We start from the raw sequence: 14,425 nt of genomic DNA, 5'->3' as shown, positions 1-14,425 counted from the left end.
AAAAAATATTATTCAAATTAGGTTCTTAATATCATTTTTCTTTTAATTTATAAAATATGTTTTCCCTTAGTTTTGCGTTTTCTTTGTACTTTTGTTTTTCTTCCTCTAATTTTCCCTCATTTTTTCTTTTTTTATGAGTTACTTTGTAACAACACTATATTTTTAAGAAATAATTTCAAAAATGTTACAATTTTAAGCCTAATTTTTTTTTATTGATAACATATTTTTTTAAGTTGGGGATTTATTTCAGGATTTTCGTTGTAACAATATTGGTTGTTAAGGACATGCTTTCAATCAAGTTGCACATTTAACCTTGAAAAAAGTAAAGCTATTATTCACACCACGTTTGATCTGAGAAATTTGATTTTATGATTTCAGTTGCAATCTTATTGATTGTTAATGTCACAATTTTAAAAAGGTTGTAATTTTAATATTTACTAGAAAAAAGGGATGAAAAAAATGTAGCTATTGATAATGCTACTTTTTGATTCAATGGTTGAGTTTAAGATTTTAGTTGCAATGCAATTACTCATTAAGACAAATTAGTAAACAAGTTATAATTTTAACAATTCCCCAAAAAAGGGTTCTATAGGTAGTACTATTTTTTTATTTGGGTGTTGATTTTAATATTTTGGTCGGAATGGTACTAATTGTTAAGGTTATATTTCAAAGAAGTTACAATTTTAACCCAAAAAAATGAGTTACTAGTAAGTAGCACTGCTTTTACAATTGGAAATTGATTTTAAATCATTTAGTCACAACATTATAAAATTTGAAGAACACACTTATAAAATAATTATAATTTTAACCCAAAAATATGATTAATAAAAATTCAAATTTTAAAATAGAGTCAAAAAATCCTTATCAACTTAATAAATATTTATAAAACCTACATTTTCTCATACCAACCACTCCATATTAATCTAGTTTGATTTGCAAAGTAGACAACTTTTTACTACTTAGTTTATATTTGTATTTCACAACCATCATGTTGCCCTTTCTCATTTGTGTTCCTTCTTATTTTTTAGTCCTTTCCTAAAGGTAGAAGAGACTATTGTAAACGATTTTCCATTCAAAGTATTTAAATGAATTTTAATCCCATATTATTGTTAATAATATTTCTATCCCTCTCAAATTCTTATAACATTTTCTTTTCACTCATTATAAATTTTAAGGTCCTATTTGGCCTCATATGTAGAAACGCAATCACTTTTTCAAAATAAACTTAGTAAAGAAATGATATATTTGTACTAGATTATGTATTAATTCTAGATTTGAGGTTAGCATTAATACATACAATTTTATGTTCTTGTCATTTCATGGAAATATGTACTTTGGGTTTATTTTTCATAGTATTGTGTTACTGTAACCTACAATGATGGCATATCTATGGATATTGACATGTTTTCCATCTTCCATGGTTCTCACCATTGTGAAAACAACATTATTAGCTCAGAACTATAGGCCAAGCATACATAATCATTGGTTCCATCTAATTATGTAACTAGGGTTGCATCATAGTAAAACGACCTCCCTCATTTAGAAGTAGCCTTTATGTAACCTTCCCCCTCTAGTAGTTGGATTCTATATCCTATTCCTCAGGTAAGAAAATTAAAGAGCAATTTTGACCCCTTCAATTCTTTAGTTCAGGAAGTACTATAATAAATTATGTAACTAGAGCCAACAACAAGTAAGGATATATAATCAATCTTATGTATTTCAAATATTTTCAATTTTATGAATCATAATAAAAACTTAGTCATTAATACCTTATTTACATAGCATGCCAAACACAATTCTAGTGATTCCATACCTAGGGTTGCATCATGGCTTGACCAAACTCCCTTATCAAGAATTGGCCTTTATCTAATGCTTTCCCCTCTGGTGGTTGGTTTCTCCATCCCCTCCCTTAGGAAAGCAAACTAGAGAGCAAGTATTGCCCCTTCAAGCCCTTCAATGTTTCACTTCATGAAGCCTTATCTTGGATTAAGGAACTAGAGCCTTATAGAAAGGACAAGATATCAAATATCAAGTAAGGCTTTGTAATAAATCTTATGTATTTTATATAGGCTTAGTAATCAATTTTATGAATACTACTTAAAAACTTACGTGCTTCAAATTGAAATGGCATGACCCATTTCAAATTCTTTCCTAGCATCAGAGATCACATAAGTAACGATAGCTAGAGGAGAGAAAGAAACACCTTAGGTAATCCTACCATCATTGGTTAAACACCATTCATAGTGCCAATTCCTATTGATATAGATCAATATGATGCGTGCAACGTTAAATTTACAAACAATGGATTCCAATTTGAATCCCTTGTTTGTGTTTAGAAAAACTCCTTTGAATGGTATGAATTACATGTAAAAAAACATTAGATTCCAGATTTGTAGATTCCTTAAATAAATAATTTACCTTCATTATTTTGGCATACACACATAGAAAAATATTAGCGTGCTTTAATGTGTTTTTAATGCTAAAGGGATTTCATCTATAAGATTATATAAGGCCACTTTGTGACTTTTAAAGCTTTACTAATGCCGACCTCTTATTGTGCGCAACACCTTTATGGAAAGTGGGTAGGGGAAATTACACTAAATTCTTCAATAAGGTACCAAGACCTTCTTCAACCTTTTCATTTGAATAGTGGTTAATGACTAAATGTTAGTAGTGACTATATATGCATACCTTGTATGGACTATATTTATTACTAAAACACTCCTTGCCAATTATCAAAAGGCTTGGAGGGAAAATAATGATGTTTCAACAATAATAATTATCCCACCCAACTAAATAGGAGTTTTAACATGGTTGTGCAGACAATGCTTCCTACCTTCCCACTAGGCTTCCTAGCCAACAAGGGAAAAATCTCTCATGTCATACTCTTGGTGGGTTGGCGTTTTCCCTCATTTTTTTTTATCTAGAGAGATATTCAAAAAATTTACCCAACTATTAAAAAAACAAGGAAGGTGAATGGAATATACAAAGCAATAGGGCTCATGTAGAGAAAACATGTCTTCCTAGAAGAGCAGGTCAATGGAGGGATTAGCTTCTTGAACCTATGTAACAACATATTAATAGGGTTGGTTCACTCTATTTATTAATAAAGATTCATTAATTCCTTTAAGCTAACACCCCCTGCTAATCAATGAAAGTTCACAACATATTCCTCCATAAATTCCTTTCAAAATAGACACCATGGAGCAAGCACAACTAGACTAGTGGAAATTATAATATTACCTTAACAATGTGATTCACTAGTATTCTCATATTTTATTGCAATGGAGTGATACAATAATTTATTTTCCAATGAAAGAAGAAATTAGTCAATAGTACCTATATGGAAGAATCAACCTTTGAAGTGGTTGCTCATCTTGATCAATTTATTCTAAAACAAGTGTTGAAATTTGCTTTGGTTTTAAGCAAGGAAATTGCAAAGTGAGGCCTAGTTTCTTTTTATTATTGAAGTATTTGAAACATATGGGAATTATTTTCATTTATCATTACAACTTTGATAGGTATCATCATTATTAGTCATTCTCAAGAATGGTCTACATGCTCTAAGTAATTGTAGGAAAGTGTAGCAAGTACCCTCCTTGTGTTATGCATGTTGTTCATCTCTAAGAGCTAGTGGCTCTCACTAGAGCATGGTTGGTGGGATTGGAGGGAGCCCCACAATCCTCGAGATCTTCGCTTCTCTTGTACATCAACAAAATATGCCCTTATTTATGTTATCTCAACTTATTTAAAGCATAGAAAATTGTGAAATTTGCATTTATGACCTTAGATGGTTTTCATATTCTTTGGATTTACAGAAGGGTTTAAAGTCCCTCCAAATCTAATAATAAAAGGGAAGTTGGTCTTATATTAACCAGGCATACAAACATTATGCATGAATTTTAAAAATTACTGCTTATATTTATTTTTATTTTGTTCGTTGACACTTCCTATGTTTCATTTTTCCTATTATTCCATTATTTTCCTTCTCCTTTCCTCTATTTTTTTCTACGCCTTGTGCATCTCATCCATCTTTTTCTCTACTCTTCTCCTTCACACTATTTTTCCTACATCTCCCATTCCACGTCTTTCCTCATTTGTTTTGTCTGTTGTCTTATCTTCTTCTTCGTTAACCCTCTTCTCTCAACTATTGGTTATGCATTTGCTTCTATTGTTAACTTCACAAGCTAGAAATAATAACACATAGATTTCTAGTTTTCTCCCACATCATTCATTAATGGATTCTTTGATAAATGAAATGCTATTGCCAAAATTTCACCACCATCCATATTATTAATTAAAATATTCACGCCTTAATGAAAATGTCATCAAATATCACATTTAACATTTAACATTGGATTTGATTCCTCCAAAACTTAATGTTTGAGCCTTGATAGAGCATCAACCCATACATGATAAACTAGATGATAGAGGATGATTTCAACAACATTTAACGTCATATTGGATTCCTCTAAACCTTGATGTTTGAATCTTAACAGAGTTCCAACACATTGAGACAAGTAGCCATTGAAATATCGATCAATTCTTGATGGAGAGATTATATGAGGTTGCAAATTTATTCATGAGCTTCCTTCTTGATGGGCCTCTACCAACACAAAAGTGTCTATATTAAAATCGGTAGTAAATTGTTCTACTAGTTGTGATGAGTTGAAGGAAGGGATGTCTAGCAAGTTTAGGAGCGAGGATAATTTCAATGGTTGAAATCTTATATACTATACATCTCTGTTGTCGCTAAAACAAGTTGCACCTCACACATGCATGGATGTTGAGATAAATTGGGTAACAACTCTCTTGAGTATTGGCTTATGCCCCAACTTTCCCTTTAAATCTCTTTGTTAATAACTGCTACAATCAAATAGATTAAAACATACCAGTTAATAACTTCTACAATCAAATAGATAAAAGCATATCAACAATAGTATTATTTTTTAAAATAATATGAACATTAAATAATTTTAGATAATATATTTATTTATTTATTTTTAAATTATTATTACATTTTACCAACCAAAATGACCATTATTATTACATTATAAAATTCAAAATATTCACATTTATAATATTATAATATTGAAAATGTAAATAAAATATTTATAATGCAGGCCAATGTACTCAAATAATCACTCTCTCATTTGAAGGAGAAGTCTTTAAAAGAGGAATAAGAAATTGTAACATAAATGTAATAATTTGTTACTATTATAAGAAAATATTTATAATAAATGTTTTTGTTACTATTATAAAAAATAAACATTTGGTTTTATCAAATTCTATAAATTATCATTAAACCTTCCTATAAATTATCATTAAACCTTCACTTTTAAGGAATTATGTTGATTCTATTATAACATATGTTAGGATGCATTTTAGAACTGATTCGTTTGTTTTCAAATTACAGAGTTTCAAGGTAAAACTAAATGAGCACTCAATTATCGATATGTGATAAGTTCAGATTCTTCAAAGTTGAAACCTTTTATAAGGGAATTATAGCTCCAGCTCTACTTCTTTGAGAAAGAGGTTTCAATTTTTCAAAATTTTCATTAACCGGGAGTCACATTAAATCTTTTATGTTAGCATTTTTGTGCTCCTTTAATTAATTGGGACTCATATTATTTCTATCATGTTTGTATCCGTGTTTTATGTTCTTCATCATGTTGGTATATGCACGCGTTTGTTGTTACACAACATATGGATTTATTTCCTTAGAATTTCAGGCTATCATATATATATATGGGGAAAGTAACGCCTTGATTATCTTTTTTCATTTCATACATTGTGCAATGTTTAGTCACATATCTCTGTTTCTCTTCCCTCCGTGCATGCTTTCAGGAGATAAAGTTTATGATGAGGATTGCTTATAGACTTATGAGTCTATGTTTTAAGTTCATTTTTTTAGACAGACTATCTGTGGTATGTAACTTATCCGATATTAATACAAAATCTTGTTTTTGTATGATGAGGATTGCTTATAGATTTATGAGTCTATGTTTTAAGTTCATTTTTTTAGACAGACCATCTGTGGTATGTAACTTATCCGATATTAATACAAAATCTTGTTTTTTTCGTAAAAAAAAAACGCTTTGATTATCTTATTTGTTGGGTGAACTTTGAGGTCAAGATATCATAAAGGGAAAGATCACATAAATGCACAATACAATATTTCTCCAAGTCCCTATCAGCTAATACTCAGATCATGTTGAGCGCTAATGTTGAATTTCTTTAAACTTATTGCTTAGCAGCATGCCTTGTTTGCTTAGGGATAGAGTAGTTGACACAACTTGTCATCATGTATTTGGCTTATTTGCTTAAAAACTTTTATGAGTGGTTGGAAACTTTCACCATGGTATTGGTACATGGGTCACAATGTGAACCCTCATTTGTGATTTATCTGACCACTAACTTTTATGTTATGAATATTGTTTTAATTATTTAAATTTTATTTAATATTTTGCATATTAACCTAAAAATTTAAAATACAAGTATTGCTATTTTATATTTTAAATAGTATTTAAGTTGTTGGAAGTTTTCTTTTGATTTAGTTATGCCATTAACATAGAGTAGGAGGAGCAGGCAAGGTGGTGGTCGAGTCTAGCAAGGGAAACATGGTGCCAAACCTTTTTCTCATGACTCGGCTACCACCATTTTCAACATTGTTCTGCAGGAAACTTAGAGATAAATTCACAAGCTTGAGACACAGGCGGGAGTCAAAACACAATCCCTCTATGATTCAAAGCTCATGGAGGATATGTAGGCTTGGTTCTTGACTCCGGGCACAATAGGGATTGGAAGAAACAACACCTAAATTATGTGGCTCTCCATTGGAAATTGAAGACCCTGTTAGGTCTAGTACCGAGGGACAAACAAGTGGAGACATATAATATTTTTGCATCCTTGGAGGACATTAAGAGAATTCTCAGGAATCAACACTTTTGTTTGGATAGAATTGACTATCATCCGACTCATGTAGAAAGCCACATAGCATGTCAATTGGATGGGGGGCCACTAATGGATCCTCCTGGTTCTAGCACAAGGGCTCCAACAAATATTTCTTCTTCTAATAATCACTAGAGAGCTTAGTGGGTTAAGGTACAGTTTGATGGTTTTTTTTGAAGGCTCCTAGTTCGTTAGGATGTGCGCTCTCATTTCTTGTGGCCTCCTTGTTCCAAGTCAGTCTGCATAGTGGTTCCTAGCCCAATTTGTTGGGCAAGTGTCAACTCTTCTGGTTTGTTTGTTGTATGCTATATGGTTAATTGTGGTGGTTGGCCGTGATTGGTTTTCTTGGTTTGGTTATTTTGTAAATGGTTCACAAAAATTCTATCTGGTTATATGTATTTTGGGTAGATCCTTTGCGGTTTATAGGCAGTCGACGTTGATGGTTTTTGGAAAATATGTTTGTTATCTTTGTGTGAGTCTATTGGGTAATGTTATAGGCCATTTTTGGCCTTGGCTTTAATGTAGTATGGATTATGGATTATGTGGTTTTAGTGGGATTCAGCATTCAGGACTCTATTGGTCTGATCGAATGATGGAGTTTGTTGAGGAGAGATGCATCCTCCATGGTTACTCTGAAAATATTTGTAGCTCCATGTAATGCTGATTTTGATTACTATAAATCCGTAGTTTACAAAAGATTAGTATTTATAAATTTACGTGTTTATTATTTATTACGTTGAGAGGTTCTCTACAATCTAGTATAGGAGAGATGTTGTCACATACATAATATTACATTTAAAAAAAAAAACTTGCATTAAAATTAAAAAAAATACAAGTTTACTTTAAAATGGAAAATTACAAATTGGTTTTACATAATTGGTAAAATTTACAACACAATTAAATGAAAATAATGAATAAATCAATTCATTTTGAATTCACATTCGTACAACCAGTCCATTTTGGTCAATTTAGCAAAATAACCAAAGATTATACACCACAAGATAACAATGAGACGATAACAATGAGACAATGGTGAAAAGATTGCTCTACATCGTTATAATGTGAATATGAGTTTTACACCATTCAAATTTACATATTTTGAACCCTCTATTTTGAACTTTATAGAAGAATATAACAAAAATTTACCATAATTTAATTTCCTTAGTACAAATTGCTTTATTTACAAATGCTATTTTTTTTTTTTATCGTTAAATTTGAAAATAATATTAGATTTATTAAAAAAAGGGAAGAGAAGAAAGACATTGTTCTGCTTTAACTTAAATTAAAATTTATATGGAAATTCATTTTCATATGTAAACATGAATATGAAATGGAGATTAACAGGTAATAGAAATATAAATTTACATATATAATAAAACCAATGTATTAGAAATACACTAAAACCAATAACTGTGTATATGTAAATTGAATAGAAATATAAATTAGTATGTACATTAAAATTAATGTGTCATAAATTGAATATAAATAGAAATAGAAGTAGAAATTAAATAGAAATAGAAATTAATATTTACATTGAAATCAATGTATTAGAAATTGACATGTACATTGAAATCAATGCATTTAGGACTTTGTGGTGAAAAGGTTTTATGGGGAAAAAAAAGGGGAGGTTGGAGTGAAACGCAAGGCGATCAACTAGGGTTTCAGATAAGTTTCAGGGGTTGATCTTCATGGCGAGCCATAGAGGAGGGAGCCCCACTCCCTCCTATAAGGAGGCCGTAGCAAGAAGAGGCAAGAAACCTCTAAAGAATGCTAGAGGCACTGTTGCGGAAGGGAAAAGAAATGTGGAAGAAGAGAAAGAAGGAACCAAAAATAAGGAAAATATCAACACTGAGGACAAGGAGGAAGAAGACAAAAAACAGGGATCTGAAGATAAAAAATAAAAGGGACCCTGCAAACCCAAAGCTGAGATCACACCCAGAGTAGTCTTAAATGATCCAGCTCTACAGGCGCACAGAGATCACATGTGGACTTATGCTATCATATGTAAATTCATGGGAGTATGGCCCACTAAAAAAGCTTTACAGTCATGGATCAAGTACCATTGGAAACCTAAAGAGAGCATTGACCTACATCTTGGGTCAAAGGGTTTCTTCACGATGGTGTTTACTAATATTGAAGACAAAGACAGAGTGTTTGATGGAAGGCCTTACTTTTATGCAACAACAGGCCTCTATATGTGGCCATGGATGATGAATTTTGTCCCAGAACAGGAGACTTTCACCTCGGTACCGGTATGGGTAAGGCTCTACTCTGTACCTCTTGATTACTGGCAAACTGAATCGCTAGCTGCCATAGGCAATAAATTAGGGCGTTTTGTCAAAGCTTCTGAAGCTACCAGAAGAGGAAAATATACGTCCTTTGCTAGGATTTGTGTGGAAATGGACCTATCAAGAGCTCTTTCGGATGAGGTGGTCCTGGAAGTTTTTGATGAAGAATGGGTACAAACAATAGACTATGAGCATATTCCATTCAGATACCACAGATGTCATGAACATGGGCACCTTTTCAGAGACTGCCCTCTTAGTAAAGCAGTGAATAAAAGCAAAGCTAGCACAATGAAGGACACTGACAGCTTTCACAAAGTGGTTAACAGAGGAAAAGGTGGCAAGAGAGGGACAAAGTTACATCAAAATGAAGGGCAATAGGTCAGTCAGAACAAATTCCACCTTCTTGAAGAAGAAGAAGAGTCTCATTATATGAAAAAAGCAAAAAAATACTCAAATGAAAAAAGATAAAAAAATAATATAAAAATATCAATTAAATGAGTTGAGTTTCATATTTGTTAATTATAAAAAATAAATGCTAAATTTGTAACAAAGCTAACTCACAATAAATTTTGGTAAAAGCTATAGTGAACCTATTTAATGGGTTTAGAAAATATAAATAATGTTATAAAAAGTAAATACTAAATTTGCAAATAAGTCAATTGATAGTAAATATTGGTAAAAACTATGGTTAATCACTCACAAAATATAAATAACTTTATGTAAAGTTAAATGAAATGCTAAAACTCTTTAAAAATATATATAAAAATAGAAGTAGAATTTCTAAACAAATAATTTTATATATTATATTTTGAATAATATAAAATACGTTATTATAATCATAATTAAAAATTTTATTGTAAAAAATATAAAATATATTTTAAAATTTTTCAAAAAATAATTTTAACATTTTGTTATATGTTATTTTCAAATTTCTATTAAGAAAATTGATTTTATAAACTTGAAAGGGTAGTTTCTTGGGTCGCGGTTTTATATATACGAAAATATGATCATTTTTACTAGTATTTTAATAATAATTAAAAAATATGCTTACTTTTTATTTTTAAATTTGTTTAGCAATCTTTAAAATGTTTACAACACATCTCTTAAATAAATTGGAATAAAAAAACATAAATCAATAGAGAAATGGGGGGTCACGGTTTTGTCACTACTTGAAAATTTATGTAAAGTATTAATAATACCTTTTAAAGAAAATGAATAAATTAGATAAAAATTATATATTAAATTTTAGAAAAAATATGACATGAAATTGAATTTAAATTGACATGTTTTGTCTTCTTTTACCACCACCTAGTTTTTGATGATTTTGTAAATTTAAGAGTAAACATTCCAACTCCATTTATTTTTATAAAACTTCTTTGCCACAAAAAGGGAAAAAGTGATACACATTAACATGCTTTTAAATGAACAAATGGAGGATATTGATTTCCAAAAAGCGACCACGATATGTGATATAGAACTAGAGATAGATCAGGAAATGAACCAGAGTGAAATGGAACAGGAGGATCATGAGCTACAAGAGATTCTTGATAAATAACACCTAGATCTAGAAGCGTTCTTGATTCATGGAACCACGATAGTGGTAGAATCGTTGCCTCAAGAAGAGCTCAACAGAATACAACAACTGTTCTTATGGAAAACTCAGGCCAAAGGTGTGGAGAAAGGGAAAAACATTGACAAGCAGGACAACAGAGGTGTGAAAATGATGAAAACAACTCCTCGATTAGCTACCAGAAACTCAGGAAAGAAAGAGGTAGAAAAAAGCAGAATGAACTCTTGATGGAGTGTGGAAAGCTAATGATAGATTCAGGTAAGATGAAAGACCTAACCAGCTACTCCTTTACAAATCTTTAATTACGAAGTTCACATCTTGGAATATTGGGGGTCTAGGAAGTAAAAGAAAGCAAAGATTGCTTAGTAATAGAATGAGACAAGCAATGCCGGATATTATATTCATCCAAGAAACGAAGTGTTCCATTTAGAAATTAAGACAAATTCATAGCAAATGGCTCAGTAGATTTGAGTTTTTAGAAGTCAAAGCAGAGAACATAGCGGGAGGCATCCTCACCCTTTGGAATCCCCTGAAAATTTCCATAATAGATGCGGAAGCATCAAGGAATTATTTATCAGTAGTTATTCAACCTGTAGGAGAAAGGGATACCTATCTAGTCATGAATGTGTATGGCCCTTAAAGAATGGATGATAAACTCAGGTTCCTAGATTCTCTTGTGGACCTCAGGGACAGACACACAGGAATTCCATGGATCATGGGAGGGGACTTCAACATGATCAAATCACTTTCAGAGAAAAAAGGGGGAACAAGAACTCTTAGTAAAGACTCTTTAGAGTTTCAAACCTTTATAGATAATATGAAACTAGTGGATACAAACATGAATCAGGGCCTCTTCACCTAGAACAATAAAAGAGGAGGAGAGGCTCATGTAGCCTCCAAGTTAGACAAATTTATTATCTCAAACGATCTTATACTAATAGATCAGGAAGTATTAGCGAGAGTTTTTCCATTTGGAGGCTCTGATCACTGGCTGCTTCAATTGGAGATCAAGGGCATTGGTCTTCCCAGGAATAGACCTTTCAGATTTGAAAACATCTGGTTGTCCCACCCAGATTTCATAAGTAATATTGAAAAATGGTGGTCAGAATATTCACAGATTCAGGGGACAAGCATGTTCCTTCTTCATAAAAGACTAAAGCACATCAAGCTCTGGCTCAAAGATTGGAAAAATAAGGATTTTGGCAATATTTTTGAGGATAAAAAATCCCTTGAAAACGAAATGCAGGTTCTCAACCAAGCTCTGATCACGTAAGGCTTTGATAAAGTCAAAAGTGATCAAGTTGATAAGAATAAGCAAGAATGGGAAAATCTATAAACAAGAGGACATTTTTTGGAGACAAAAGTCTAGAGTTCAATGGCTAAAAGAAGGAGAGTGTAATACAAATTTTTTTCACAGATCCACCATTGGCAATAGAGCTCACAACAGAATCACTTCAATAAAGAATGAGGAGGGGGAGCTTCAGAACTCCCATGAAACCATAGAAGTGGTGTTAGTTCAGCACTTCCAAGGTATAACTCAGGAGAACAATTCAGATAGAGAGCATTTCATCAGGGAGGTAACTAGTCATATACCGAAGCTGGTATCTAGAGAGGATAATTTCAACCTTAATAGGCCAGTAACGAAAGAGGAGATTAGTGAAGTCCTCAAAGACATGCAGAATGGCAAAGCACCAGGCCCGAATGGTTTCAATGTGGATTTTCTTAAATCTTGCTGGAATATTGTTAAATAAGATATTTTGCAGGTTGTGGAGGATTCCAGTTGAACAAAACCATCATGAGAGTGCTAAATACCTCCTTCATAGCCCTGATACCTAAACAAGATAACGCTCAAACACCAGAGAAGTATAGACCCATAGCTTTATGCAATGTGGTTTACAAGATAATATCCAAGGTAGTGGCCAACAGACTCAAACCTCTACTCCCTGTTCTAGTTTCAGGGGAACAAACCGGTTATGTGGAAGGCAGACAAATTCTTGACAACATCATCCAAGCCCAAGAGGTGGTTCATTCTTTATCAAGCAAGAAGCAGGCGGGCATGATTATGCAATTGGATATAGCCAAAGCTTATGATAAGGTGAACTGGCTCTATATCAAAAGAATTCGTATTGCTTTTGGATTTGATCATAACTGGGTCAGATGGGTAATGGCACTAGTGACTTCTCCTAGCTTTTTAATTTTAGTAAATGGCTCCCCCTCTAAGATTTTTAATCCTTCAAGAGGCCTCAGACAGGGATATCTACTCTCTCCCTTTCTTTTCATCCTCATGATGGAAGGACTGGGACGGTCTATCAAGCATGCTAAAGTTACAGGAAAGATCAAAGGCCTGCAACTAACTGATAATGGTCAGGCCCTGACTCACCAACAATTTGTTGATGCAACCATGTTACAAGGAATACCTACTGTCAAAGAAGCTTCAACCTACAAAAAAAACCTGAATCTCTTTGCCTTGGCTTCAGGTATGGAAGTTAATCTCTCCAAATCAAAAATCTTTTTCTTCAATACCAATATTGCTATTCAGAAAAGTATCTCCAGAATTCTATGCTTTCAAAGGGATTTTCTTCCCTCAGAATATTTGGGGGTCCCTCTTACTACTAAACCAATGCTCAAGAGCATTTGGGAACCATTGACCAATAAGTTGCAGGACAAGGTCAAAAAATGGACCAGCAAATCTTTAAATCTTGCTGGCAGGTTGGTGCTTACAAAAGTAGTTTTGCAAGTAATCCCTATATTTATGCTATCAGCCTTCCCAACTCCAAAAAGGAGTCTTACAACAATTCAGAAATATTCAAAGAAAATTTCTTTGGGGTAGGGAAGAGACAAGGGAAAAATGGGCCTTAGTGTCTTGGGATAAAATTTGTAAACATAAGAACCACAGATGGTTAGGATTGGATGATCAGGAAATTCTCAGTAATGTTTTAGGAGCCAAACTTTGGTAGCGTTGGGTACAGAATCCAAAGGCCCAATGGGCAAATATATGGAAAGAAAAATATGCTAGCTCCTAGCAAACTAGTGATCTCATAAGAATGTCAAGAAACATAAAGGGTTCACACATCTGGAACAAAGCCTCGGAGAATAGAAGTCTAGTTCAAGAAAATAGTTTTTGGGAAATTAGAGAAGGAGATCTAGCTCTTTTCTAGGAAGACAAGTGTCAAAAAGAACCAATTCTGTTAAAAGAGGGCTTCTTTGACCTTAAGCAGGAGATAGATACCCAAGAATTAATTAAGGTAAAGGACTTCTGGGATCATACTCATCATACTGAAAATGGAGAATCTGGAGAAACATTGATTGCAGAAATAACAATCCTCTGAAAACAAAAGTAGAGGAACTCATGAAAATGGTGGAACAAAGGAAGATCTTAGTATCAGGGGTGCAAGACCAACTAAGATGGGGCAATAATAAAGAGGGAACCTTCAATCTTAAGGAAGCAAAAGGTATTCTCCAAGCGATGGACCCCCAAGTTCCGGACAAAAAATGGCAGAATCTATGGAGGCATCAAGGGTGGATGAAAATCAAACTCTTCCTGTGGTTAGTACATCACAAGAAAATCTTGACTTGGGATAATATCAGGAAGAGGGGTGTTCTAGGGCCTTCAAGA

The sequence above is a fragment of the Pinus tabuliformis genome, chromosome 9 (assembly GCF_031772625.1).
Source record: "Pinus tabuliformis cultivar Carrire ecotype Pingquan chromosome 9, CPIR1, whole genome shotgun sequence".
Lineage (NCBI taxonomy): Eukaryota > Viridiplantae > Streptophyta > Pinopsida > Pinales > Pinaceae > Pinus > Pinus tabuliformis.
The sequence above is the reverse complement of the archived record's forward strand: the minus strand, read 5'-3'. Positions refer to the sequence as shown.